The sequence below is a fragment of the Leucoraja erinacea genome, chromosome 1, assembly GCF_028641065.1.
Source record: "Leucoraja erinacea ecotype New England chromosome 1, Leri_hhj_1, whole genome shotgun sequence".
Classification (NCBI taxonomy): Eukaryota; Metazoa; Chordata; class Chondrichthyes; order Rajiformes; family Rajidae; genus Leucoraja; species Leucoraja erinaceus.
In genome coordinates, this window is record NC_073377.1 from 27,240,089 (window position 1) to 27,253,801 (window position 13,713).

General features: G+C 50.4%; 1 pseudogene; it reads left to right on the forward strand.

Annotated features, from left to right (window-relative positions):
* Positions 1–2,503: 2,503 nt before the first annotated feature.
* LOC129704721 (U2 spliceosomal RNA) lies at positions 2,504–2,608 on the forward strand (annotated as a pseudogene).
* Positions 2,609–13,713: the final 11,105 nt, after the last annotated feature.

The following is a 13,713-nucleotide window of genomic DNA, read 5'->3' on the forward strand; positions in this document are numbered from 1 at the left end:
AAGTAAAAAGTGATTTCTATCACCCTCAACGCCTTCAATGTGACGGATCGTGATATCAGGACAAACTAAAGGGTAAGTCGTCTATTTCACATATAATCTTGCTTCTTGTAGTGGCTTTAATCTAATTTAACGCGAAAATGTTATTTAGTCCCCAAAAGATTCGGCCATGTCTTTGCCTGCCGAAATGGGGTTAAAATTTATGGCAATGGCAACGTTCGAATCAATCGCTTTCCAGAAACACACACTCACAAGATGATTCAAATTCTCCTTTTTTTTGGACAATCATGTCATAAATCATCTATATTTTGTGTAATTGTCTATCCATAATCAATATTTTTATACTAAATATCCACAACAGTTTTAGCCACATGTATTGTGCAAAAAATAATAATTTTGATTATATTGAGAGTGGATGTTTCTAGATTAATTTATGGGAATTAAACATAAAATTCCTTCCATGTGGCATATAGGTTCATGACAGTGAGATATAAAAATCATGTTATATTGTGAATTCTTGTGTGAATGGGATTAGTTTGTTATTTGGATAATTAGGTTTTTTTTTTTTTAATTGCCTTTTCTTAAGAAATAGATAGATGTTTAGATCTAGTAATTGAATTTAGATGAATTTGATGAAACTGATGAATATGAATTTTTTGTTGGGTATTTACTATTTGTTTTAGCGTGTAACTTTATCATTTCTCCATTTTACCTAAAACTGCAAATAATAACTTGTTTCTGTTAATGCTGTTCAGTGTTTTTTTTTTTCCTTTACATTTTAAACAGATGTCTCTGAAGAAGAATTGCACAATTGTCAATCCAAATGCCCTGCAAAAAGAGACTGATTTAGACAGCATTCACAGAGATTATCCGAATTTGGACTACTCCAAATGTGATGATCTACAGGACATTGTTAATGGGAATGTAGTGGGCAGAAAGGCATGTCATGCATGGTTTGAGGAGCAAAATCTTGTAGTTTACAATGCCAACATTGAAAAGTTGAGGAAAAACAAGGTGTACATAGTTGCTTATTGGTTACAATCTGAGGAGTATGATGATGCTACTGATTATGATATGCCAATGTACCAGCTAGCAACTGATCATCTCCATAAAGACTTGGTCTATTGCTAGAAATAGTAATTTATTTACCTACCTGTTATGAACTTACAGCATATAATACAATAATATTAAAGTTCTGATCTTGAGAACATCACATTATTGAATTTTCAAGGCATTGTGGGTGTTTATTACTATTTCCGTCACAACGGTCAATTTTGAAATTAGCTACAATTAGGTAACTAACTAATTTTACTTCGGAGTCACGTGAGTGACTTCGTGAAGAACCCCGCTTCCACGCATGCGTGTCATATCGCTACACGCATTCGAACTCGTCATCGCTGGAGGAAGGACGTTCCTCCCAATCGGCAGGGGAACCTGCAACAGGTAAGGGAACTTTGTTTTTCCTTACTTACCCTTGTTTATCAAGAAGGCTGATGAAGCTGGCTGGGGAGAGTCTGCAGATCTGCAGGCAGCCAGCAGCGGCCGGGGCCCGTTAATTTATTTTTAAATAGAAACGGAACCGACTTTAGCTCCAGGACAACGGTCACTGGAGCAAAGAGTTTTCCCAACAATTCGGAAACAGCCCCACTAGTCATTTAATGGAGGGGCTGGAAGGTGCGGAACTGGCGCGTTATCGGGGGTTCCGCAGGTCTAAAAATAGCGGCGAGCGGTCAGTGCCCGAGATCACTGACTACGCGTTGGACCCGCTGGACCGCGCTGGAGCACCGCAAAGGCAGGGGGGGGGGGGGGGGTACAGACAGCAGGAACAGGCTGAACTCCCGTAATCAGAATAACTGTGCCAGACTTACCCCCCCCCCCCCCCCGCCCGACTTTTGCTCCAGTTTTTTCCTCCCGAATTTTGCTCCCAACTTCGCTCCGCGCCGACCACGGCTGGTCGGGAGAGGAAGGCACAGAGTCGTTGAATTCGAGGAGAAAATTGAAAGTCGGGAACAGCAGGTAAGAGACTCTGCGTTCCTTCCACTTACCCTTTAGGTGCAGACATGGACCGGGTCCAGTGCAGACATGGACCGGGTCCATGTCAGCTGCAGGAAGCCGGCGGGAGAACCGCGCAGTGCAGGCAGCCGGCAGGAGAGCAGCAACGGCAGCCGGCAGCGGCAGGAGCAGCAGCAGCGGCAGGAGCAGCGGCAGGAGCAGCGGCAGGAGCAGCGGCAGCGGCAGGAGCAGCGGCAGGAGCAGCGGCAGCGGCACATCGTTTCCCAGAGAGGGAAAACACCTGTGCCCGACTTCGCTCCCGCACCAGGAGAAAAATTCATTTTCTCGACCATTATGCCAGTCTCGCTTTGGAAGCGAGTCTGGCTTCAAGCAGCGCTACCGGCCAGCGCCGAGGCCAAGGACATAGCAGTGGACTTGACTGGCTGCAATCGACCGTGAGGGATCAGTACTGTGAGTACCGGGGTCGGTCCCAGCGGGTTCTTTAGTTACAGAGATCGCTTCCTGGCCTTTTGGCTAAGATCAAGTATAGTATCTGTTTATTATCAGTTTTAATATCTAATACATCCCTTATCTAAGGACCATATAAACAGGAATGCCCAGAACTGAGGGCATTGGATTGGGGTGGACCGGCTGCAACGAACGCGAGGGACCAGTACCGTCAGTACGGGGGTCGGTCCCAGCGGTCTGAGATAAAGGAGCAGCCAGGAGCGCTGAGAGCATTGGAGCCGGGTCAAAGAAAATGGGCTAGATGGAATCAGCTGTGCCAGATGTCCTCCACACCGGCCATATCCACTCCACGGAAGGAAGGACAAAGCTGGAGAAGGAGGACCGTGGAACAGCGGGCAGCCAGCAGCAGCCAGCGGCACTTGGATCAACCGTAGTGGGATCAGCTGTGCCCGATGTCGGCCCCGCACCGGCCAGATCCATGCGGCCGAGCGGTAAGGCTAGACACAAATCAAACAAAGTAGTGGACTCAGAAGGGTCCGACTTTGCATAAAACCGCCGGCAACCAGCGCCCGAGAGGGCTGGAGCGGGAAGAAGCGGTGTATGGAGCCTTGCTCCAACGTGATAAACCCACAGCAGTACCTCTTAGAGGGCTGCACAATGCTTCTACCCCATCAGAGGGGAGCACTGTGGGTCAGTTCTGGGTTGACTTGCAAGAGGGGTCCGCAGAACAAAAGACAAGTGGGCAGCAGTTAAGCCCCACATGGGTACCCCGTGCGGGACCCTAGAGATCTCTAACTCTATAAAAAAGAGTAGGCAGGACCCTGATGGGCCAGAGCCTGGTAATACAGCGTCCCATGATCCTAACACAGCAGGGACTCTGCTGGACATGGTGGCTGATTACTTTAGCCAAGTCAAACATGGGTAGACTTGGATCCAGGATGGCAATAGTATTACTATATGTCTGGCCACAAACTCCAACAAGAAAAATTTACAAACACTGGCCAGACATCTGCCACCTGGCAACGGTGAGGCATTACAGGTGCCCAGTGTAAACCAATGCATTTGGCAGCATATGGACGAACATCAGGAACCAGGACCTCAAGATCCAGAGAACCTTAAAGGGATTGACGGAAGGCATCATAGCATACACCCGCACCCTGGACTAAACGTAGGTAACCAAAGACCATCAAGACGCACTAGCTCTGTTTAATAATATGCAATATGACCTGAACTACACGTGGAAGGCGGCCATTCGGCCAGCACTAGGACCCCAAAAACGCTACCATTAGCAAACAAAGAACCGTGTGTGGACTAAGCCAAGACACTGGGGCTCATCAAGGCCAGCGCAAGGGCCTATTTTGGAGCATGATACCAGCCACAGGCAAGGCCATAAAAAATGTGGCTCATACCAGTGGCAGTGTCAGAAATCAATATAACCCGCAGGATCCGTTTTTAGGGTATGGCCAGGGCGGCCACCCTGGAAGATGCGGAAGCCTCAACCTCCCACACAACCCCGAACAAGAAATATCAAACCAGAACCTTATTTTCAAAAAACCAAGGAAATAACACAACCACCGGTACCATGGAGGTAGGTGGGTGGGGTTTCTTCTGTTAAAATAGGGACCTACGATGGTAGGGGAGGTTGCAACACTACAGTTATGTATGGTATATAATCACTACAGATTCATATAATCTCAGCAGTATTCAGGGTTATCTGATAGGTTTTACTCATCCCAATAACCACAGTACAACATACACCAGAAGGGCATTTTGTCCTTACATAAACCAAACAATCTAAAACCCACATGGTGCTACAAAAAAATGTACACATAAGGTGGGATTAAGCATACTTTTCATGGAACATTAGAATTGTATCAAACATATTTATTAAAAATAAAATAGAGTAGGGTTGCAGGATTATCATTGATTTTAACCCTAAACACATTTGTTCTAGATATTCATTTTAAGATGGATGCTCTTATTATTGATAAAGACTTGGTGTCAGTTGCGGGTTTCTATATGGCAGGCAATATAGAGCTTACAAAAGGGGCAATCATTAGCCCAATATTATGTACTAAAATTCTAAAACCAGCTTGGCATTGTTATGTAAATAGCCATAGGGTGATGTTTCCCCCATTCGGACCCATCAATGGGGTACTAGGGGAAATTCAACTACACTCGGCGTCTGGAATTTTCAGAGTACCCGACTGACCTTCTAAATCATGGTATTCAGTCATACAGGGGATGGTGTTAGAACCATGTTCCCTAATGAACCTAGCCAAAAATTATTGATTTATCCAGTGACTGGAGGCAGTCATCCATGCCATAAGACTATGGATTTATTGATTTGTAGAGTTTTAAAGACCCACTACACGGCATTGGGCGGTCAGACAGGACGATGAATCTCATCTCATCTGCACTAAGACTGTCAACACGGAAGCAGTACCTTGGACACATCAAGAAGTGGGGCATATTCTGCTTGGACAACAACCTCGACCAAAAGGCCAAGAACATTCTGGCTGTATTGGAATTTTAACAAGCCTCCATTATGATAATCGATGGAGCTACAGTGCCATCAATAGTGCCACAAGTGCACTCTCCAATTACCTATCACAAGGAACGGAGCGGCACGCGGTGGGAACGCACCCCTGGTAAGAAAACCAGGTACTCCGAAATCTGGGACGTGGGTGTCGTTTCTCAACATGCTGAGGAGCTTGTAGCTCATACAGCGTTGTCACCTCAGTAACAGACCAGGAAGATGGTTATGCTCATGGTGTTATTTACTGCACAACAAGTCCAGCCATTAAGCAAACTGCGCCTGGACTCCCTGATCATCTCACCGAGAAACTGGTGTTGTCATACAGGATTTAATAAAAGAAAACTGATCGGGTTCCTCCGGTCTAGGGTTTGATTTTATGGTACACCCATATGGCAAACGACTGTGTATAACAAGACACATCTAACAATACATAGAATATACTCAGAACATTCGAGGTCAGAGTATGGAGTTGTTTATCTCTTACAAGAAACTGCATGATAGGGTCACGACTCAAACTATATCAAGGTGGCTCAAATAGGTCCTAAAAATGGCAGGAATAGACACTAATGTTTTAACTCTCATTCCACCAGGACTACAGCAACATCCGCAGCAATAATTGTACAGGTACCCACAGACCAAATCCTCAGAATGGCAGGATGGTCATACAAAAAGGGTTTTTCCACAGGTTTTATAATAAACCAGTTATTTTTTGGAGCCATCATTGTATTAAGAAAACATTTTATGTTCAACAAAATAATTTGCCCGAAAGGTTACGGGGTTATGATTCTCAAATTTTAAAAAATGTTATATATTTTTTCGTTATACCACACAACTCTTTGTATAATTGTGTTTTAAAATTACTAATGATGCTCTCTCCCAATACCCAAGGCAGTTGTGAAGCATGGACTCGTTCCACGGCATGAGGTCACAGAGCTTTGAAATCTTCACGAAGTCACTCACGTGACTCCGAAGTAAAATAGTAAGATTAAACGAGAACTTACCAGTTTGAAGTTTGATCTGTATTTTATGAGGAGTTACGATGAGGGATTTCGTGCCCTCCGCTCCCACCCTCTTATGATCATATCAAAAACTGGTATCTCTTTGATAATCTTACTATGTTAGATCATTATAGGTTCCTGTGACCTCACACCGCTGCTTTGAAGAATGACACGCATGCGTGGAAGCGGGGTTCTTCACGAAATCCCTCATCGTAACTCCTCATAAAATACAGATCAAACTTCAAACTGGTAAGTTCTCGTTTAATCTTACTATTATATGCTATAATTTCAGGTCATCCAAGTAAGATGTTTCATATTTGTTACAGAATGCTTCAATCAATAATAACTGAAAATTTCATTCAGTTCTCTTAATTTTTAAGAAAGTCATGGGCTTTTGACTGTCCTCGATCACAGCTTTTGTGTTAAGTCAATGGAAAAGCAAAAGGGAACAAGATACTAATCTCCGAGTTTGAAAATGGCCATAATTTTTTTAATACTGAAGATATGAAAGTAAATTAGGTATCAAATTCAACTTCTTTTTATGCTTTATCTGATGGGATAAATTGCAGACTTGATTTTTAAAATCTCAAAAAATTGTAACATTGCTACACAGAAGGACACAGGTGCACAGAGAGAGACACAGAGGCACAGAGAGGGACACAGAGGCACAGAGAGGGACACAGAGGCACAGAGAGGGACACAGAGGCACAGAGAGGGACACAGAGGCACAGAGAGGGGCACAGAGGCACAGAGAGGGACAGAGAGGAAATGAGAGGCATAGAGAGGGACACAGAGGTGCAGAGAGGGAGGGGGAGGAAGGGGTGGGGGGAGGAAGGGAGGGCAAGAGTGAGTATGAGGGGGAGGAGGGGGGAGCAGGGGGGGGGGGGGAGGGAGGGAGGGGGTAGAGTTTGAGGGATGGGGTGGATACGTCGTCAGAGGTGAAGGCTGCTTCCCGAACGCAATAATCCCTCGCTTCCTCACTCCCGGCTTCAAAACGCACCTGTCCCCTAACCGTTGTGGGGGGGGGTGTGAGCAAGGCAGAGAGGGAGGGGTTTGGGGGGCGCATTGTTGGAGGGGATGGCTGGTACCCGAAACCCGCTCCCAGCTTCAGGCTGCAGGCTGCTGTCAGGGCCCGAGAATGGGTGGTCGGGGGAGGGGTGACGTCACTCGCAGTTTTTTTCAAAGGTCTTGCGAGCGTTCTTAGGGAGGAGTCGATTTGCGAAATCGTAAGTTAAATCGCTACCGAAATATGTAAAAATCTCAGCGTATTTGTGTCTGGTTTTCAAGAAAATACTTTTCAAAGGCAAAATGCCATACATCCACAACCACACACACACACACACACATGGGGGAGAGAAGGTGGAGAGGGAATTCAAACAAGAGGACATGACTTCAGAATTAAGGGACAGAAGTTTAGGGGTAACATGAGGGGGAACTTCTTTACTCAGAGAGTGGTAGCGGTGTGGAATGAGCTTCCAGTGGAAGTGGTGTCGGCAGGTTCGTTGGTATCATTTAAAAATAAATTGGATAGGCATATGGATGAGAAGGGAATGGAGGGTTATGGTATGAGTGCAGGCAGGTGGGATTAAGGGAAAAAAGTTGTTCGGCACGGACTTGTAGGGCCGAGATGGCCTGTTTCCGTGCTGTTATTGTTATATGGTTATATGGTTATATGGAAGGGGGGGGGGGGGAGGGAGAGACGGAATGGGGGGGGGAGGAGGAGGAGGGAGGAGAAGAGGGAGAGGGGTGAGGAGAGGGAGATGGAGAGGGGGGGAGGAGAGAGGAGTGGTGAGGGAGTGCAGGAGAGAGGGGAGGGGGGAGAGGCGTGGGGGAGAGGGGAGGGAGGCGAGGGAGGGAGATGAGGTAGGGGGGTAGAGGGGGAATAGTGTGGATGGAGGAGGAAGAGTGGTGAGGGGGAAGTGGGGTGGGGGAGAGAGAGAAGGGAGTGGGGGACAGAAGGGGAGTGGCAGAAGAGTGGGAAGGAAGGAGTGGGAAGTGGGTGGGGGAGAGAAGGAAAAGTAGGGGGGAGGGAAGGGGGTGGGGGGAGGGGGGTGAGGAAGAGAGGGAAGGGGGGGGAGGAGGAGAGAGGGAGGGGGGGGGAGGTGGAGGGCGAGGAGAGGGAGAGAGGGTGAGGAGAGGGAGATGAAGGGGTGGAGAGAGGGATGAGGGAGGGGGAGAGAAGTGTGGGGGGAGGGGGGGACGAGGGAGATGGGGGGGTAGGGGAGGGAGGGGGAGGGGGGGGGGGGAGAGAGAGGGGAAATAGGGGGGGGAGGGAGAGTGTAAGGGGGAGGGGTAGGGACAGTCCATCTGTTCCCCATTCCCTATCACCCCCAATCCTCTTTCTCTATTCCCACACACGTGATGACGCGCTTCGACACAGGCTGCGGGGGGAAGGGGCTGGTGCAAAGGCATATGTAAATGGATCCATTCCAATTGGACATCTGTGAGCATTGGGCATTGTGACTTCACACGATGGAACATTGCATTGTGACATCACACGATGGAACGTTCACCAACATGTTATGGGTGAGAGCTGTTTTATTTTTAATTTAATCAGGAGTGGATACTTGGAATGAAAAGTGAAATCTCCACCGAAATGAAAAAAATCTGGGCGTTTCTGCGTCTGATGTTGGCGTGGCAACAAATCAAAGGCTGGCAGCCACGTCAGAAACACACCCGGCCACACAGTTTTAATACATTACTAGGCCAAGTGCAGACCCGTTGGGTCTGTTTCCCCAACGCGCGTTTGCGGGGGGGGGGGGGGCTGCGGCGTCACACTCACACTAACCACCCCCCAAACACACAGGCGGGGCGGGAGGGAAGAGGGAGATGGGGTGGGGAGAGGGTGAGAAGAGGGGAGGGAGGGGAGAGGGGGAGGAGGAAGGGGGAGGAGAGAGGGAGAGATTTGGGAGGGAGAGAAGAGGGGGGGTAGGGGTAGAGAGAGGGGGGGATGGGAAGGGGAGGAGAGGGGGGAGTGGGAGGAGAGCGGGGGAGGGCAGGCAGGGAGGGAGATGGGTAGGGCGGTGGGAGAGGGACAGCGGGGGGAGTTGTGCAAGAGAGAGGGGAAGGGGGTGGGGGGGAGATGGGGCTGAAGAAGAGTGGGGGAGGGGGTGGGAGGGGGAGGAGGGAGAGGGATGAGAGAGGGTAGGGGGAGGGGGGAAAGAGGGTGGGGGTTGGAGAGGCTAGATGCAGGAAGATTGTTCCCGATGTTGGGGAAGTCCAGGACAAGGGGTCACAGCTTAAGGATAAGGGGGAAATCCTTTAGAAACCGAGATGAGAAAAACTTTTTTTCACACAGAGAGTGGTGAATCTCTGGAACTCTCTGCCACAGAGGGTAGTTGAGGGCAGTTCATGGGCTATATTTAAGAGGGAGTTAGATGTGGCCCTTGTGGCTAAGGGGATCAGAAGGTATGGAGAGAAGGCAGGTACGGGATACTGAGTTGGATGATCAGCCATGATCATATTGAATGGCGGTGAAGGCTCGAAGGGCCGAATGGCCTACTCCTGCACATAATTTCTATGTTTCTATGAGAGGAGAGAGGGAGCGGAGGATGGAGAGGAGGGAGGAGGGAGAGGGGGAAGAGTGTGGAGGGAGGGGGGGGGGGGGAGAGGGAGATTGGGAGGTAGAGAGGTAGGGGGGGAGGGAGGGGGGGAGAGGGAGAGAGAGGGGTGGGGGGAATGGGGGGGCAGATAAGTAAAGGAATGGGGAGGGATGGTGAACGGTTGTAGGGGGGAGTGGTGGAAGTGGGATGGGGGGGAGGGAAGGGAGGGAAGGAGGAGGTGGGGAGGAGAGGGAGAGGGAGGGAGGGGGATGGGGGCAGGGAGGGAGGAGAAGGAGGGGGGTGAGGAGAGGGAGATGAAGAGGGAGGAGGAGAGAGGGGGGGGGGAGGGGAGGAGGGAGGAGAGAGGAGGGGGGAGGGAGTTGTGGGGGAGGGGAGGAGGGGAGGGGTGGAATGAGATGGGGTGGGGGAGAGATGGGGAAGTGTGTAGAGGGGGGGCGAAAGAGTGGGGAGGGAGAAGAGGGGGAGGGAGGGAGAAGGGGGATGGAGGAGAGTGGGATGGGGTGAGAGGAGGGGAGGAGAGAGGGAGAGGGGAGAGGGGGGGAGAGAGGAGGGGAGGGGGGGAGCGATGTGTGGGGGAGGGGGAGGGAGAGGGAGCTGGGGTAGGGGAGGAGAGAGGGGGAAGAGTGTGGAGGGAAGGAGAAGGGCGGTGGGGGAGAGAGGAATGGGGGTGGGAGGAGGAGGGGAGGAGAGGGGAAGGGGTGAGGAGAGGGAGAGGGAGAGGGGAGGAGAGAGGGGTGGGGGATGGGATGGGGGGAGGGGAGAGAGGGTGGGGGGAGGGAGGAGTAGAGTGGGGGAGGGAGGGAGTAGAGTGTGGAGGGAGGGGGAGTGGGGGGGGGGAGAGAGAGGGGAAAGAGTGGGGGGGAGAGGAGGTGGGAGGGGGAGGGGTGGGAAAGTGGAAGTGGGGAGGTAGGGGGAGTGGTGGAAGAGGGTCAGAGAGGTAGGGGGCAGAGGTGGGGGGAGACAGGGGGGAGCGAGAGGAAAGGGAGGGGGAGAGGGAGGGATAGGGAGGGAGAGAGGGGTGGGTTTAAGGGGGAGAGAAGAGTGGGGAGGGAGGGGTAGGGGGAGTGGTGGAAGAGGGACAGAGTAGTAGGGGGAATGGGGCGGGGGGGAAGAGGGAAGGGGGTAGGATAGAGAGGGAAGGGAGTGGGGAGAGAGGGATAGGGTGGGAGGAGGAGGGGGAGGAGAGGGAGAGGGGTGAGGAGAGGGAAACATAGAAACATAGAAATTAGGTGCAGAAGTAGGCCATTCGAGCCTGCACCACCATTCAATACGATCATGGCTGATCATCCAACTCAGTATCCTGTACCTGCCTTCTCTCCATACCCCCTGATCCTTTTAGCCACAAGGGCCAGATCTAACTCCCTCTCAAATATAGCCAATGAACTGGCCTCAACTACCTTCTGTGGCAGTGAATTCCCGAGATTCACCACTCTCTGTGTGAAAAATGTTTTTCTCATCTCGGTCCTAAAAGATTTCCCCCTTCTCCTTAAACTGTGACCCCTTGTTCTGGACTTCCCCAACATCGGGAACGATCTTCCTGCATCTAGCCTGTCCAACCCCTTAAGAATTTTGTAAGTTTCTATAAGATCCCCCCTCAATCTTCTAAATTCTAGCGAGTTCAATCCGAGTCTGTCCAGTCTTTCTTCATATGAAAGTTCTGACATCCCAGGAATCAGTCTGGTTAACCTTCTCTGTACTCCCTCTATGGCAAGAATGTCTTTGTCAAAGGAGATGGAGAGGGGGGAGAGGGGAAGAGAGAGGAGAGGGGGAGAGAGGTGTGGGTGAGGGGGAGGGGAGGAGGGAGGGAGATGAGGCAGGGAGACGCGAGGGGAAGAGTGGGGGGGGGAGAAGGGGGGTGTGGGAGAGAGGGGATGGGGGTGGGAGGAGGAGGAGTGGTGAGGGAGGGAGGGAGAAGGGGAGGAGAGAGGGGATGGGAGGGGAGGAGAGAGGGATGGAGGAGGGGAGAGAGAGGATGGGGAGGGGGGGAGAGAGGGAGGGGGAGGGGGAGAGAGGGGGCTGGGAGGGGAGGGGAGAGAGAGAGGTGTGGGGGAGGGGGAGAGAGAGGTGTGGGGGAGGGGGAGAAAGGTGTGGGGGAGGGGGAGAGAGGAGGGGGGGGAGGGGGGAGAGATGTGTGGAGGAGGGGGGAGGAGGGAGAGATGGTGTGGGGAGGGAGGGGGGGAAAGAGTGTGGAGGGTGGGTGAGAGAGGGGAAATAGTGGGGAGGGAGAGTGGAAGGGGGAGGGGGAGGGACAGTCCATCTGTTCCCCGTTCCCTATCACCCCTAATCCTCTTTCTCTATTCCCACACACGTGATGACGTGCTTCGACACAGGCTGCGGGGGTGGGGGGGACTGGCTGTAGGGAGGCTGGCAAAGGCATATGTAAATGGATCCATTCCGATTGGACATCTGTGAGCATTGGGCATATGACATCGCACGATGGAACGTTCACCAACATTCTATGGGTGAGAAGCAGTTTTTAGGGGAAATTTTGGGTGGGGGGAGAGAAGGATTTTATTAAAAATGTGTACATAAACACAACAAAATTTAATCAGGAGTGGATACTTGGAATGAAAAGTGAAATCTCTACCGAAATGGAAAAAATCTCGGCGATTCTGCGTCTGGTGTTGGCGTAGCAACGAATTAAAGGCTGGCACCCACACGTCAGGCAGACACACACACACACACACACACACACACACACACAGTTTTACACGCAGATAGACACAGATAGATAGAGATTTATATAAAAGATAGATAGATAGATAGATAGATAGATAGATAGATAGATAGATAGATAGATAGATAGATAGATAGATAGATAGATAGATAGATAGATAGATAGATAGATAGATAGATAGATAGATAGATAGATAGATAGATAGATAGATAGATAGATAGATAGATAGATAGATAGATAGATAGATAGATAGATAGATAGATAGATAGACAGATAGACAGACTAGACCAACTGCAGACCCGTTGGGCCCGTTCCCCCAATTGTGGTTGGGGGAGGGCGGGGGGGGGGGGGGGGGGGGGGGGCTGGGGGTGGTGGCATGCGGCAGCACACACACTAACTACCCCCCCCCCTCCCCGCACACCCGCTAACTACCCCCTTGATATATTAATAATATTAATTTGCTCCTTTAAACCCATAACCGCCCTATCCATTGACGCATAGCCCCCAATTCGCAGGCGCATCTAGAGAGGGAGGAGGAGGGGGGTAGAGAGAGAGAGAGGGCAGAGAGAGAATGGGGAGAGACAGAGAGAAAGGGGCAGAGACAGAAGGGCAAGAGACAGAGGGAGAGAGGGGGTGAGAAAGTGACATAGAGAGATAGAGAGAGAGTAAAAGGGAGAGAGAAAGAGAGAGAGATAGAGAGAGAGGGGATAGGGAGGTAGAGAGATATAGGGGAGAGAGGGGTAGAGAGAGAATGGGGTCGATAGAAGGGAGAGGGAAGGGGTGTAAAGAGAATGAGAGAAAGGAGAGAGAGAGGGAGAGAGAGGGGGGAGAGAGAGAGAGAGGGGGAGAGAGAGAGAGACAGGGGGAGAGAGAGAGAGAGAGAGAGAGGAGAGAGAGGGAGAGAGAGGGAGAGGGGGGGAGAGAGAGAGAGAGAGACAGATGGGGAGAGAGAGACAGTGGGAGAGGTACAGAGAGAGAGGGGGAGAGGCAGAGAGAACGAAATGCAACCATGCGTCACGCATTCAGAATATTCTGCAAATGAAGCGTGCATGCCTCATGCACGAAAACTGTCGACAGCTCTATGGAATTCAGGGGAGCAGCCTGCTGCGTCTCACACACACACTAACCACCCCGTCCCCCCTTCCCTCTCTCCCTCCCTCCCCCTCCACACACACACACACACAGCGGGTCCGATCTAAGCTATCAATGAAGACAACAAATTTATTTGAAAAAAACTGTCTTTGAAATTAAAAGTTAATATTAAGAATTAGTGATGTTAAGTGACAAATAATTCAATTCAATGAAAACCAATGGAATCTACAACCTGGCAGACTGGGGGGCAGGGCCGGGCGGGGCCAAGAAGCAGTTGGGCCAGGTGCAAAGGCATTGTGAGGGCCAAGGAATCAAAGGCCAAATCTGACATATACACACACACACACAGAGTTTTAATAGTATACTAGACCAAGTGCAGACCCGTTG